We start from the raw sequence: 16,386 nt of genomic DNA on the forward strand, positions 1-16,386 counted from the left end.
CAGACAGCCAAGCATATGAATCTGGAACTCAGGGGAGAGACTTGGCCTGGACATACAGGGTGGGCCAAAGTAGGCTTACAATTGTGAATAGGTGAAACAGAGTTTATTCTTATATTATTATTTATTTATTATTATTATTATTATTATTAACCTACTTTGCCCACTTCTGTATAAGATGGGAATCAAAAGCATATGATAACGGTTAAAGCCAAAGTTCTGGGGAAAATCATTCAAGGTAAAGATACAGAGTAAGAAGTAAAGAAGTCCTAGGGTTGAACACTAGAAAGTAACAAAATTTAAAAGATGGGTAGAGAAAGACAGCAAAAGATCTGAGCAGAAAAGAGTGGGTAGAAAGACAGAGCTTAAAAAGCCAGGAAAGAGTAATGTCACAGAAGTCAGTGGAGGAAAAGTTTCAGGTCAGAGGGAGTGGCCAACCGTATCAAATGCTGCAGAGAAGTCAATAACATAAAGAATCCCTATCTGATCTACATCGAAAAGAACACTAATGGCCTTTTAAATGGCAGTTTCTGAAGAGAGCCAGAATGCGGTCAAGTCTCTATAATGTGGGAAAGTAGGGACTGTTACTGAAAACTACTCTTTTAGGAACTTGTCTCCAAAGGGAAGATTAGAGTTGTTTTTCAAAATGGGAAAAAATTCAGTTGATTTATATGACAAAGAGTTGAGAAAGAAAGGCTGAAGATACACCACCACCTCTGCCCCAACAGCAGCAGCTGCCTTCTACTCCAGAGACCATCACAGCTGTCAGCACCAATTTTCTCCACTTCCTGCCCAAAATATAAGAAGTTTGTTGTATGCTGCCCTTCACCACCTTCACTGCCATTCCTCCTGTGCCTGAGGAATGCTGGTCTTCACTCCTTCTCAAGACAAAGCCAATTCTCTCCTAGCTCCACAAGAACCTTGCTCGGTCAGTTATCCTTTCTCTTTTTCTGTCTTTCAGCTTTTCCTTCTGGACTAACTCTTTTCCCTTAAAATATAAGCTAAAGTCTCTGCAATATGGGGGTAAAAAAGTAGAAATTAGGAATGGGAAAAGAACAAAAAAACTGCTTGAGTGTCCACTATTTCCCAAAGTAAAAACTGCTTGAGTTTCCATTACTCTTCCCACTATGGATATAAAAATACAAGTAAACCATTCATTTATTTATTCAACAAATATTTATTTGGTGCCCACTATGATCTAGGAGTTGGATATACACCCATGAGCAAAATAAAGTTTCCGGTGTCATGAAATTTATCTATCAAAGGGGGAAGGGAGGGTATAGACAATAAACACACACATACACACATCTTAGTAAGTGCTTGGAAGATAAAGCAGGGCAGAGAGTAATGGGAGGTGCTATTTTATAAAATAGGCAGGGAAGGCCTTTCTATGGAAATGACCTTTGTGCAGGAACTTTGGTAAAGGCACAGCAAGTACAAAGACCCTGGGACAGGAGCATACTAGATGTGTTCAAGAAACAGCAAGAAAGTCAGTGTGGCTGGAACAGAATAGAGGAGTTAGGGAACAAAGATAAGAAATCAGGTCAGAGAGGGTACCAGCACCTAATCATAACTTCATCATAAGCCTCATAGGAAGACACTAAAGGGTTTTAAGAGGAGTGTAACAATGTCCGATTCAGTTTTCAAAACGTCACTCATGCCAGGCCGGTGTGGCTAAGTGGTTGAGCGCTGACCCATGAACCAAGAGGTTCCCAGTTCGATTCCTGGTCAGGGCCCAAGCTCAGGGTTTTGGGCTTGATCTCCAGTAGGGGACGTGTAGGAGGCAGCCGATCGATGTCTCTCTCTCATCAATGTTTCTATCTCTTTATTTCTCTCCCTTCCTCTCTCTCTAAAATCAATAAAAAACATTTGAAAAAAAAAAGGGTTACTCATGTTGCTGAGTGGATAATTCCCATTATAATACAGGGTGATAAAGTAAGATGATAAAGAGCAACTGGGCAAACCAAAAGAGAAACCCCTACCAATGACTCCTTTTCCAAAAGAGTAATGCCTAAACAAGAGTTAGCAAGAGCCCGGCCGGGCGTGGCTCAGCGGTTGAGCGTTGACCTAGGATCCAGGCGACAGGGGTTCGATTCCCGGTCAGGGCACATGCCTAGGTTGCAGGCTCGATCAATGACTTTCTCATCATTGATGTTTCTATCTCTCTCTTTCCCCCTCCTTTCCTCTCTCTGAAATCAATAAAGATATATTTAAAAAAAAAAAAAAAAAAAGAGCAAGAAAAGGGGTAGGGGGGTCTATACCAAGCAGATGGCATAGATGTAGAAAAGCCACAGGAGTTTTGAAAAGATTTGGTATTTCAATTCCCCAGCACCAAACAGTCCAAAATATTTTATAAAAACATGCCTCTTATAATGTCTACACACACACACAAAAATGACCTAGTAAAATATTTGCATGACCTTTATGGAGAAAATTATAAAACTCTATGGAAAGACATTAAAGGAAGCCTATTTAATTGGAGAGATAAAACTAACTGGGAATACCCCATACACCAAGGTTGCAGGTTCGATCTCTGGTCAGGGCACATACAAGAAACCACCAATAAATGCAGAAATAAATGGAATAACAAATCGATGTTTCTCTCTCTCTCTGTCTCTCTCTCCCCCCTTTCCTCTCTCTCTAAACTCAATAAATTTAAAAAAAATTTTAAATGTGTATTCTACCCATTAACCTATAGATGATATATTTCAAATAAAAATCCCAACAAGTATACCAAAAGACATGTACAAGAATTTCATAGGACCATGACTGATAATAGTCCCAAATGAAAACAACCCAAATATCCATCAAAAGTAAAATGGACAAAGACAAGTATCACATGATCTCCCTCATATGTGGAATCTAACGAACAAAATAAACCGATGAACAAAAGAGATCCAGAGACATAGAAACATGGAACAGACTGATGAATCTCAGAGGGAAGGAGGGGGTGGGTTGGTGGGGAGATTAACCTGAGAACTTATATGCATACATGCATAACCCATGGACACAGACAATAGTGTGCTGAAGGCCTGGAGGAGGTGGGGCGGGTGCAGAGTGGAGGGGATCAATGGGGCAAAAAGGGGGACATCTGTAATACTTTCAACAATAAAGATAAATTTTAAAAAAGTAAAATGGACAAATTATATTCATAAAATGGATTGATTATAAAACAACAAAAATGAACTACAGCCACATACGATTCAACACAAATCACTCCCTAATTTTAGCACAGTTTATAATACGGTGATGTTCAATAAATATTTCCTGAATCAATGAATTTATGGAAGGGGTGGGGAAGGAGAAGCAGAAAAGTAGGAAGACAAATTAGAAAGCAATTATAATAAACCCAGAAAGATGATGTTGGGTTCACAATGATCACCTAAACTTACTATTTCTGTTTTACCAGGAACAGTAAGATTATAAGAAACTTTTAAGACACATAAAATAAAGTAAGAATCTCTATTGGACCCTGATTCAAATCGCAACGCAGTAATTCCACGTCTACTCACCATTCTTCCGCTCACTAAGTGGAGGCAAATTGGGATTCCTGCCAGGGTGGAGGCTGAGGGTCAGCTCGGGCTGCAAGGAAAGCTCCTGCAGTTCATTGGCAACAGCTTCACTCTGGGGGCTGGGGGCCGCAGACAGGGAAACCAGCACTGGTTCATCATCATTTTCGCCAGCCCCTCCTCCGTCCAGCCCATTCACAGCAATGACGGAAGGGGGCAGGCACACTACACTGGAGAAATCCACTTTGGCTTTCGTGATGGCAACCTAGAAATGGAAGGAGAAGCCAAAAGATTAGAGGTCACCGTAAAGAGACTATTTTACTGAAAATAAACTGAATACTAATATTATAAATTCTATTATTAGCAAACTACCATTATTTTTAAAAACTTTTGGTAAAGATAGCATCATTATTAAATTAATATTAACTATGCTCACAGAGTGCATGAGATTGAAAGTCTGATACTGTCCTCAACTATATCACTCAGGAGGGCAACATACAATTGAACTAAAAGCAGCATGCACACACATACAATGAAATAAAAGGAAATAGTGGCCAAGGAGATATAGCGGAGATCAGTGTTACCTTCCAACTAGTAAGGGAAAGTATCCTGAGAAATAACACTTAAATGAGTATTCACAAGGTATGAAAGTGTCATATTTTACCAACACAATTTGTGGGGAAAATTTCTTTAAGAAAACAATTCCTCCCGGCCGGGTGTGGCTCAGAGGTTGAGCATCGACCTAGGATCCAGGCGATGGGGGTTCAATTCCTGGTCAGGGCACATGCCCGGGTTGTGGGCTCGATCAGTGACTCTCTCATCATTGATGTTTCTGTCTCTCTCCCTCTCCTTTCCTCTCTCTGAAATCAATAAAGATATATTTTTAAATAATAATAATAATTCCTAAGCCATTAGATTCCATAAAAAAATAGAAATATAGAGATGTCTGTTTGATGACATTTAATCATGTTTGATGAATATTTAATCATAGTATACAGGAACAGAATATTACAAACAAAACACCTGGCAACATGGGAAAGGACAAGATCTTTAAAAATGACAAAGAGTATCTACAATATGAAAGTATTTTCAACAATAAGTGAATTAAGAATATATTTATTCACCAAATCCTATGCAGTTAAGAATCATTTTTATAAAGCATTTAAAATGTGGAAAATATTTATCTAAAGTTAAAGAAAAGATAAAATGCATTCTCATATATAAAAATATTATACAGATTAAAACGACTATAAGGAAGTATATCAAAACTCAAAACAGGTTTGATTGGATCATGAAAATTTTTTTCTTTTTATTTTAGTTTCCAAATTTTCTCTTAAACACTATGTGCTTTTATAATGCTTTTGTAATAAAATGTATATTGCTTTTATAATGAAAAGGCTATAGTTCTTTAGAAAGGGGGGTCTAGCAGTCAGCTCCCTGCAAACTTAATGAGGACTTCAGTCTAATCTGCTTCTGGTGAAGAAACCAGCAAGATACTGGGAAGCCATGAAATGAAGAAGGGCCGTGAAAAAGAAGACCGTCATATTCCACTTTCAGGTAAGGCTAGAATGTGTCCAAACACGAGTGCAGTTCTGGCTGCTATACCTCACAAAACAGAACATGGACTGGGGGAAAGGTCCAGAGAAGAGCGACTCAGGTGGGAGGAAGTGGCATTAAAAAGAATAAAGATAATAATAATGACTCTCTGCTCAAAAAAGGCTGGAAGAAGACTTAGGTGAGGCAAGTTCAAAAGCAAAAATTTTAGGAACTCAATATTCTAAGAGGTAGTATGGGCAAACACTGGGAAAAGGATTTTTTTTAAGGGTTTGAACCATTTTAGGAATTAAAAAACAATAAATGTCTACTAAGAAAATCTAGACTCTAAACCTTCAAAGAATTTTTTTCCATCTTACCTATGACTTGCCATCATTTAAGCCATGTCTGTGTGTGTACTGGGAAAAAAATAATTGTTATGCATGATTAATCCATCTGGCTCAGTATTCTTTGCCACTGACCCTGAAAGAGCATGTCTGCTTTCCTTAGCAGCAGCCTTTTAAAACTAAAAAGAGTCAATTTTATGATATTCGAAGATCCCTTGAGATCTGACCTCCTTAGGACAGTAGTCCTAAATACCCTCCCCATGCTGATTCGTATGTGACCACACATATGTGCATGTAAATGACAGTACTAAGATGTTTGTTTAAAAAAAAAAACACACCAAAACTCTTAAGTGAGTTGCAGAAGGATAGTATCAAAACTTCAGACCTCAGACCTAAGACCTAGAAAAGGTGGTTTCACATACAGTAATAGGTTTTCAATAAACAGTTGTTAATATTCAATGGAATATTATCCAGCCATTAAAAGAAAGGAAATCCAGATATTTGCGACTACATGGATGGACCTTGAGGTCATTATGCTAAATGAAGTAAGTCTGACAGAGAAAGACAAATACTGTATTATCTCACTTATATGTAGAATCTAAAAACAAAAAATGCTTCCCTAAAAGAAACCCAAACTCAAAAGAAAGAGATCAGATTTGTGGGTACGAGAGGAGGGGAGTGGGAAAACTGGATGAAGGTGGTCAAAAGGTACACGCTTCCACTTTATAAAATAAATAAGACCTGGGGATGTAATGTACAACACATCAGGCTGTATGCTCTATCTGAAAGGTATTAACAGAGTAAATCCTAAGAGTTCTCATCACAAGATAAAAAAGTTGTATTCTTTTTTCTCCTTTTGTATCTGTATGAGATGATGGATGTTACTAAACTTACTGTGGTAATAATTTCACAATATATGTATGTTAAGTCATTATGCCATATGCCTTATACTTACACACTGCTGTATGTCAATTATATCTCAATAAATATGGGAGGGAAAGTTATTCAGTCATGGATTATGAGAGTCATTCCTCTCATTAGAAAACTGAGAAATTTAACTGAGATAGTAACAACTGCACATTAACTGGAACTCAGTAAGTACTTGTCCGAACAAAGACAGAAGCAAATGAAAAATACATGAAGATAATCTGGGACCCAAGACAGGCAAATCTTGAGGAAAATCGGAAGGATTTAGGATACTGCATGAAAGATACAGAAACACAATAATGTCTGCAAAAGGAAAGGAAAGGAACCAGCAAACCTCATTCAAGTATGCTAAATTAAATTGTTGAGCTAGAATCATAGTTTCATAAAAAGTTCTTATCCAAACAGCAAAACCCCATTATTGAATTAACTGGTATCTGTGGTACTATAATTTAGTCTGAAATTAAGTAAACCTTTGTGCTACTGAAGGGGGGCTGTCAAATAAAAAAGTACCAGTAATTTTATAGCATCTACCAGATTAAGAGAAAAATTAAAATACTGCCTCATAATTCATTCTTTACATGATTACAAAAGAGACTAACACATTCAATGTTAACATGTAAATGAATATTTCTCATTTCAAATGAGTTATTTTTCATTAAAAATGGCCTGGAAATAGTGTTTACTGTGTACAGAATTTCAGTTTTGCAAGATGAAAAAGTTCTAGAAATCTGTTGTACAACAATGTGAATATGCTTAACACTACAGAGCTGGATACTTAAAAATGGTTGAGATGGTAAATTTAACGTGTGTGTTTTTTACCACAATAATTTTAAAATGACCTGGCAAGATTCCTTCTTAAAAAAATTTATTAAGCTAACCCACATTACTCATCGAACTTGAAAGAATAAATTATCTATTCTTTAAAATATTCTTTACTTTTCACTAATTCAGAACATACTTTCCTCCTCCTTTGAATCTGATTATTATTACTATTGCTGAGATTGAGAGATCTGACATCCACATGTGTTACTACTCCCGAAGAGACAATAAAGATACATCACATGATGTCATGATTTTTCTAATAAAGCATGAGGTTAAACTGCAGGAGTCTATAATCCTGGTATACACTTACTGCATGTAAACAGTATTCTAGAAAATGATTTTTTTAAAGAAACTGTGGAAAATGGCTCCCAAAAGAAAGTCAACACAAGCCTAGAGCTAGACATAAAGAGAAAATGAAGAAGTTTAAAAGTAATGTTTCTTAGAACACATATATTTTTAGTAGATTGAAGAAAAGAGTGTCAAATTCTGTAGTAACCTGGATCATGATTGTACCTGCCACTGCCTGGAATGAAAGAAAAAGCAATTTGAAAAACTCTTTTAGTGAGTGTTTCATTCAGAATTTATTTTAATAGCTTAATAACAAATTGAGTTTCATATTTATAGGATCATTAAGGGCTTGAAGAGGTCACTTAAAAATTTATATATATACTTTACCACGTTTTTATTGGGTAAATTATATGCTATGGTGGTACTTGTTAATTTACAGATTTCAAAAGTTTCAGGATATATCCTTTAAAAATGCTAATATTAAACTGTATTACAATAAAATTCTTCCATAAAAATTGGGGGTGAGGGGAGATGAAAAAAGAGCGGCAAAATGTTGATAAATGTTGAGGCTGAGTACTGGGTATAAAAGATTCATTATACTATTATTCTGTCTACACTGGTGTATGTTTGATAACATTCTTATAATTTTTTTGTAAAAAAATAGGATACTTCCATAGAACAAAGTGAAGACTTGAGACATAAAGGAAGGTCTCCTTTATCTTGACCTTAGAAAATGGGCCAAACAAAAGTCAAGTATAAGCACTGACAAAAGAGAGAATATTTAGCATGAAACATATACACTGGAAAGACTGATTTCTCTAGCAAAAACACACTACTTTCTACTCATTTTAACCCACAGGAGAAAGTCCTAGTAAACTCTGACACCTAGAGACAAGATCCAAAAATGTGAGGTATAGCCATCATGTATCAAGATTCCTCTACCAATTCCTGACTACTACTAAAATTTTACTTACCATAAAAACTTGCATGAACAAGAAAACCTAAAAGAGTAATATTTATCTCTGGATCTAGGTATCATATTATTTAGAAAAATTAAAAGGTTTTATCTGAAACAAAATACTTTCTGAAATGTTTCAAAGGAAAAGTAATTAAAATAACCAAAAGAAAAAAAATCTGCATCATGTTTTAGTTATAAATTTATAATTCTACTGAGTCAAGATCAAACTTTCTTTTTTATCATAGGATCACCAACTCGTTTCTTGGCTGCTGATTCATGTATGATCAGTAGCAGCCAGAACAAAAATGACATGGGGGCAGGGTCATCTCCCACAACCCATCTGCTTCCCTCTCTTGCTTGTTTGATTCCGCCTCATCTTTTCTCCACCCCACCCCTTTTTGGGGCTGCGAGCCTTCTGCTGGTGCTGAGTACATATGCACTAGAAGCAACAGCACAAACTGTGTTAGGGAAATGGAAGGGCTCAGGCAGACAGCTGATAACTCTAAAAAAGTATATACTAGCAAGATTCTTTATGATGACCCATGACGAAGAGTTAGTTTCATGCAACCAAATTATATGATTCTTCTGGGGGGGAAAAAAGTGTGTATAAAAAGAGTTGTTAATCAATTAATGAACTTTTTTTAGCTGGACAGATTTTTTTAGTTTTATTTTCCTCAATTTATCTTCAGCATAGTAAATAAACCAAAATATTTAAAACTCATCCTGTCTAAGCAGACATATATATAAAATTAGACATGAAGGAATTCGAGAACAAGTACTTTCTGAGAGCTTACTATATACATATGTACTAGGTACTGCTCTAGGTCCTACAGTAGAAGGTGAGGAAAATATCAAGTCTTGGCTAACTAGCTGCCCTTATCTCCATCATTACCACCCTCATCATCTTCAGATATCTTAAAAACTACTCAGACTTCAAGAAATGGCAAAGAAAAGGCCTCTCTCTTCATCTTAGAAATCACCCAAAACCAAGAATGACAGAAAAATACAACATTGACCTCAAAACAATGGAAAGCACATGGAAGAGTGGTATGGCAGATTAAAGATAGCTACAAATTCACTAACACTTCTCCCTTTGATAGGTGAGGTTTATTTCCCCTCCCCTGAGTCTGAGTTGGCCTGTCATTGCCTTGACCAATGGAGTACAGTGAAAGTGATGCTGTGCCAGTTCCAGGTATAGACTTTAAGAGGGCTGGTAGTTTTTACCTTGCTTCTATCACTGCTTACTTTTACCTCTATTTTAACAAATTAATCTTCCACTAGACGGTAAGTTCACTGAGAAAAGGAATTCTGTTCTATTGTCTTTTTTGACTCAAGTACCTAAATACAATACTTGATACAGAATAGGAACTCAATAAATATCTGTTCGTTTACTGACTATATTACCCTCACGGCAACCACAGCATATATACAATCAAAGTCAGCATCAATTCAGAAAAAGAGAAGGAAGATGGTTCTATCACATGTAGATATTTATGTATAAACAGAAATACACAGATCAGAAAAAGCTTCCTGAGATAGGCAACATTAATATTTGAGAACAGTCATAAAAAATGAATAGGATTGGCAGGATTCATTTATTTTTCATTCATTCTTTCAATAAATATCTATTAAGAAGCTACTACATGCCAGATACTGTTCTGGGTGCTGAGGATAATACAGTAAATAAGACAAAATTCCTGTCTTCAGGAAGCTTATATTCTTCCAGGAGACAGAACATCACAAACAAAAACATGGATGTGAGAAAGTGTGGAGAATATTCTAAAAGGGCAATCCAGTTTGGCAGATGACATGGTTCAAGTACAAGTTACATGAGATGTGCCTGGAATGGCAACCTGAGTTTAGCTCTAGAAAGCAGAGAGTGACATGATCAAACCATGTTTTAGAAAATTAATCTAGCAGTGGAGTCAATACAACACTGGATTGAAAAAAAAAGGAATATGAGGTTGGGGGAAAGTTACAAAGCTACTTCAACAGGCAAAGTACAATGTGTTGAGATCCTGAATTTGCGTAGTAAATGCAGAAAGGGAATTGCCACACAATGTAGAATTACACCTGGCACAGAGCAGGAACTCAAATTTTTGTTAAATGAATGAAACAGAATTTGTATGTGGTGGGATGGGTTTGTGTTTGGTTGTGGAGGTAATGGGCAGGGAGGTGTCAAAGATGATACCTAGAGCGAATGTCAGAATGATGATTCTGCTAATAGAAATGGGAAAAAAGGAGAAGGAATTTTATCTGAGGAGATGATAAATTTGATTTTGGATGTTGGATCCAGGAGCCAAAGCCAAATCATTTCCCTAATATCATTTGAGTTTTCATTAGGTACATGAGAAGGAAAACATGGAAATGAAGGTACCATGACAGAAACAAAAAAAGAATACACGAATAGGAAGAGAACAGAAAAAAGATGGAAGAGTAAGAGAAAGCGGCAGAGGTACTGATATAAGGGAAAGAAAAGCTGCTATGAAACCTGCCTGTTGATAACTCAGGAATTCCCAGTCTCAGATTGCCTACTCTGGGTCTTAGACCATCCCTCTGACTCCTAAAATTATCATATACAGCTGAGTATCTAATTTCATATCAGTACTTTCTACTCACACTATTTTAGAAGCTCAATAAAGCTGTAACTTTATAATGCTGAGGGGCAACCAGCTGTCCCCAAACTTAAAGACACAAGTAAGCTCAAGGGCTTATATAAAAGGACATGAACTTAACAGCTGGAAGCAGCCGAAATAAATAAAAACAGAAAAAAAGTAAAATATGTATATTATCCCTAGGCTCATCTCCTTCTCCACTGATTACTTCTACACCTTCCTGACAAGTCCCTGCCAGATATCCATAGCTTAGAATAGCGGTTTTCAACCATCTCCATCTCATGGTACACATAAACTAATTACTAAAATTCTGCAGCACACCAAAAAAAATATTTCTCTGATCTGACAAATAGGTATAATTTTGATTCATTCACACCAGATGGCTATTGTTGTGTTGGCTGTTGTCATTTTTTTTTTGACAATCCGAAGGAAAAAAGGTCAGTGCCCCTGACTAAAACAGTCAGGTACTTCACGTTTTAAAAATTCTTGCAGCACACCATAACCTAATGGTGTTGGGTACACAGGGGAACATCTCTTAACTGACAAATTGCCTTTTAGTCTTATGTCACCTAAGATCTTCTGGGGTGGACCTGACTTCCATTAATTCACTCAACAAATATATATTGATCAGGCACTGTTCTAGGCACTGGGAGTACAACAGACAGAAAATATCCCTGCTTTCATGAAGCTTACATTATAGGGAGAGAGACATATAAATAAAAGTAAATAAATATACAGTAGCATAATTTCATATAACTAAATATTATGGCAGTATGGGGGCAGTATAGAGGGCAGTTTGACTAATTTAGATTAAATGGTCAAGAAAGGTCTCATTAAGGAGGTGATATCTGAGCTGAGGCTTGAATAATAGCCAATACTAAATGAACACTTCCTGTAAGGTGAGGCACGTCATATGTATGTATTCAATCTTTATAACACTAAAGAGATATATACTTATACAGGTGGGGCAAAAGTAGGTTTACAGTTGTGAGTATGCAAAAGTTTATTCTTGTATTATTATTTATTCATTACTGTATTATTTTCTCTATGAACAACTTAACCCTACTTTTGTCCCACCTTGTATTACCCAATTTTTTTTTACAGTTGAGGAAACAAAGGCACTGCGAGGTTAAATAACTTGAATGTGGGTAATCAGAAGTATGATTAGAATCCATGCCCCTAACCACTACATAATCTGACTACCAGAATTTGATAAGAAGCAGCCAGTCATGCAGAGGAAATAGCATGTGCAGGTTCAAGGGCCATGAGGTGGGAATGAGATTGGCATCTTCAAGGAACTGAAACACCAACACAGCCAGAGAACAGAGCAGGAGGGGAGAAGTATATTCTATGAAAAACTGGATTCCACTGAGAGGTTTTAAGCAATGGAGTGATATGATCTGACGTATGTTTTTTAAAAGATCACTTTGGCAGCTGTGGAGAGAACAGACTGTAGTGGAACTTGTTCACCTCAGTCTTCAGCCTGACTTTGAGTTTGGTATAATTTACCATTCTGCCTGGCCCTAGTAACAACTGCAATAATGTTGTTTTGGGAAAAGTTATGATGACCCATGTGACCCAGTTCTCGATACATCATATAACTGAGTTTGGTAATATAACCTTGAGTAAGTCACTTTGAATAAAAATGTATTGTTACTATCTTAAAGGATCTTATGAAAAATTACTCTAAAAAGTACAGAGTTTAACTACGAGGTGGTATTTTGTTGGAAACATTTAACAGAAATTTGACAATGTGCCTTAATCCCTTCACCCCAAACCACCCCCTCCCCAAGAAAAGGCTACTTGAAATATAAAGCATTATTTCGACAAGATAACTTGGTTACATTCCTTGAATATATTCATACCCACAAACATTACAGACATGCTTTCCTTATGATTTCTAATCCCTCTTCTATGGTGTTCAAACGCATTCCAATTTTTAAATGTGGAATTCTATCTGTCTTTTAGAGATTTCTTCTCTAAGAGAAAGGATGATGGATATTTAGAAGTCCACACACTATGTATAAAAAAAATTAAATAAATTTAAATATGATCTAACCATATTTTGTGTATTTACCTACAAAATTATGTAATCTGTCATGAGACAATTTTCAGTTCTTCTGTCACTTCCACTCTTACACCAAAACCTTATACTTCAATAAGCGAGGACACCCTGAAATGTTGACAAGCCACAGTACAGAAATCTGCCATAGTGATCCTGTTCGGGTACGAATAATATGAAATTTCTTGAACATACTAACTTTGGAATGAAAAACTTGTTGAGACAAACCTCACTTAGGATGCAGTTAGGAAAAAGGGAAGACATTTACAGTATTGTGCTTTGTTTCCACACAACAATGAAGCATTTGAAGAAAAGCCCTGTTTTCTGGTAGCAGAGCCTCATATCTTTAGGTTTCCCAGTGAGCCCTCTTTCCATATCTTGAAATGCTGCTCCGTTTTAATAAAAGGAGCCATGAGTATTTTCCTAATTCTTGATCAAATATTTTAAAACACTGGGAATGAAATATCTTGCCATAAAAAAAGAAAAAGAAATCCAGAAACTGCTGCAATTTTGTAGAACACCCAAATACAACAACCCACACCTAGAGAAAATGTACATTCAAGACAGAAGAGGCCAGGCACCTGCAAGTGCGACAATAGGGGACCCTCAGGGCAACATACACACCTATGACAGCACTGTAGCATTAGAGCTGAAATACCCGGGTATATCACCATCATACTCAATTATTTTTCTGATTACACTTTAATTACAAAAGCTAACTTATTAATTAAAACAATCTACTCTGGCAAGGTCAGTTACCATAAAAAAGCACTGGCTCTTCACATTTACCTTCACAGTATACAGGTATAGAGTCTGTTTTAAAATGCATTTTCAGTGTTCTTATTGTCATTTGTCATTAAAGGCTCCAATCAACATAGAACCTCTGGAAACAATGAATCTCAGCAACTTAAATAAAAATAGCTTCTAAGTCATGGCTCACTCTTCCCTTCTCACAGCCTTTTGTTTCAAATAGTATTACTCTCAGCCAATTAATATTTCTAAAAAAAAGTGCTGAGACTTTCTGATGAAGTAAAATGCAACAGACATTAGTAAATACAACTTTAACTTCATTACAATTATATTTAAAGCTTTAGAATAAAAAGGGAAGAGGGAGTGGAAGCAAAGAAATCCATTTCCCAAAAAGACGAATAACACAACAAAGTGTTCTCAAAGCACTGCAGGAGTTTCCACATTACAACTACATCTAAGCGCAATTATTGTAGAACTTAAAAAATGCTAAGACACATTATAGCAGCACTCCGCAGTCAGTGCAATAGCTTTTGAAGGCATCTGTGTAGGCAACAAGCATAATACAAAGAGCAAAAAAGAAAAGGTAAATACGTACCAACATGAAAACTTTCAAATACCTTGGTGGCATATGATAAAATGGAAAGGTCCTGAATTAATCAAGGAGAAAGGAAAAACACTCATGATCCATGTCTAAAAAAAGGGGAAAGCATCTAAATGTAATCACTCAAAAGTCTTAGACAGCATGAAAAGAGAATAAATGAACATTTTTAAATATTACAGACTACCAATAAGCAGGAAGTAAAAGAACTTCATCTGGCTCACTGCAGCAGGTACTGGAGGTTGTTGCCCAACATCCACTTTCCACTTCTTCCTTAGTAACAGAACACCTGAGCTTTAGCTAAGTGCCTGCCAGAATGAGGGCCGCATCTCCCAGCCTCTCCTGCAGTTAGGTGTGGCCACGTAATTCAAGCCAATGGGGTATGAATAAAAGTATTAAGTGTGATTTCCAAAAACTGTCCTTAAAGGAACTGGGTACATCATTCTTTGGACTTTCCTCCTTCCCGCTGGCTGGAATGTGGATGAGGTGCTGGAGGGCAAACAGCTATCTTAGACTACAAGGAAAAGGCCGCACATTGAGAATGACAGGGTAACAAAAATAGAAAGAAACTGGGAATTCCCTGTATTGTGGAGCACCATGCCAGCCTTGGGTTACTCATCTCTGGACTTCTTTTATGTAAGAGAAAAATAAACTTATATCATGTTTACAGTCACTAATATTTTACTTTTTTGGTCACAAATGGTTGGACATAATCCTAATACAGAACTTGGTGCCAGGAGTAGATGCTTCATGAGAAACAGAATAATATATGTGGCATTGGCTTAATAATGTGTAGGTGGTGAGCATGAGACACTGAAGGCTGAAAAGGCAATCACTGTTATGCAGCTGGGCAAAACACCTGGTTAAACCCCTGCCTGATTATAGCAGGATGCTATGGCTTTAAGGGAAATAGTAGGAAAGATTCAGAATGCTGCATGTGTTGGCTGCTTCTTGGAACTGTCAACAAAATTGTATCAGAGAGGCAAAACTCAGGCTAGAGCAGAGATATAAAGGAATAACACCTTTGCTAAGGAAGGGGTACTCTTTCCTGTGGCCTGGAATCTAAGCTGACTAAAAGCCTTTTACTTTGGAGTCTTATCAAATAGAAAAAGTAAACCATTCTGCACACCAAAGTGGTGCAGTTAAAAGCAGTGGCTGCCCGGCCAGCGTAGCTCAGTGGTTGAGCGTCAACCTAGGATCTAGGAGATCGCGGTTCGATTCCCAGTCAGGGCACATACCCGGGCTGCGGGCTCCATCCCCAGTCGGGGGCACAGGAGGCAGCCGGTCAATGACGACTCATCATTGATGTTTCTCTCTCTCTCTCCTTCTCCCTTCCTTTCTCTGAAATCAATAAAAACACATTAAAAAAAAAAAAGCAAGCAGTGGCTGCCAAAAGGAGATAAAACTAGAGCTCTGCCATATAAAGGCTATGAACCCAATTGCCAAAACAAAAGGGGGAGGGAGGGTATTTAGGATCGCCTTGCACAGGCCAATTGTTTCAGGTAGCGTCACTTTAATTGCAATTAAGTTAAGGTGCGGTAGAGCAAGTAAAAGACCAGAATCATCAGGCCTTAGAAAAAATGCTTAGTCCAGAAATTTATTCTATCAGGACAGAAAATCTTCAAATTTCCTACACAGCAGCATTTAATAATCGATACAAACCAGCAAACTAGTGACTTTTATATGTTACCAATTCTTTCCTTTTCTGAATGGTAATTTTTAATTGCTATCATCCTATTACTATTAAATCTACTGTACTCTAATTGCTTGGGAGCAGTTACCTAGTATTTTAGTTTTGCAGGCCCGAACCACCCTGACAGAGAAGACTGCATATGACTCAGACACCCTGGACTTTGAGCTGAATGCAGTAACTAAATGAAACATCAGAGTAGACTCTCTTGGGATAAGGTGAACATGTTATGTGTGTAGAGAGGGGTAGGCGTGTATATCAGAACACCCAAAGGAGTGGACTATAGTAAA

The 16,386-nt window shown here is 37.0% G+C and overlaps 1 protein-coding gene across 1 annotated transcript in view; it reads right to left on the bottom strand.

Moving 5' to 3' along the window:
* The window catches only part of MRTFA (myocardin related transcription factor A), a 150,537-nt gene that overhangs the window by 92,730 nt on the left and 41,421 nt on the right, over positions 1–16,386 (bottom strand). Inside the window, exon 3 of the mRNA XM_016205306.2 lies at positions 3,510–3,771. The gene's annotated coding sequence lies outside the window, so the exon portion shown is untranslated. The remainder of the gene's footprint in view (positions 1–3,509; positions 3,772–16,386) is intronic.

This window comes from Miniopterus natalensis, chromosome 2 (assembly GCF_054644295.1).
Source record: "Miniopterus natalensis isolate mMinNat1 chromosome 2, mMinNat1.hap1, whole genome shotgun sequence".
NCBI lineage: Eukaryota > Metazoa > Chordata > Mammalia > Chiroptera > Miniopteridae > Miniopterus > Miniopterus natalensis.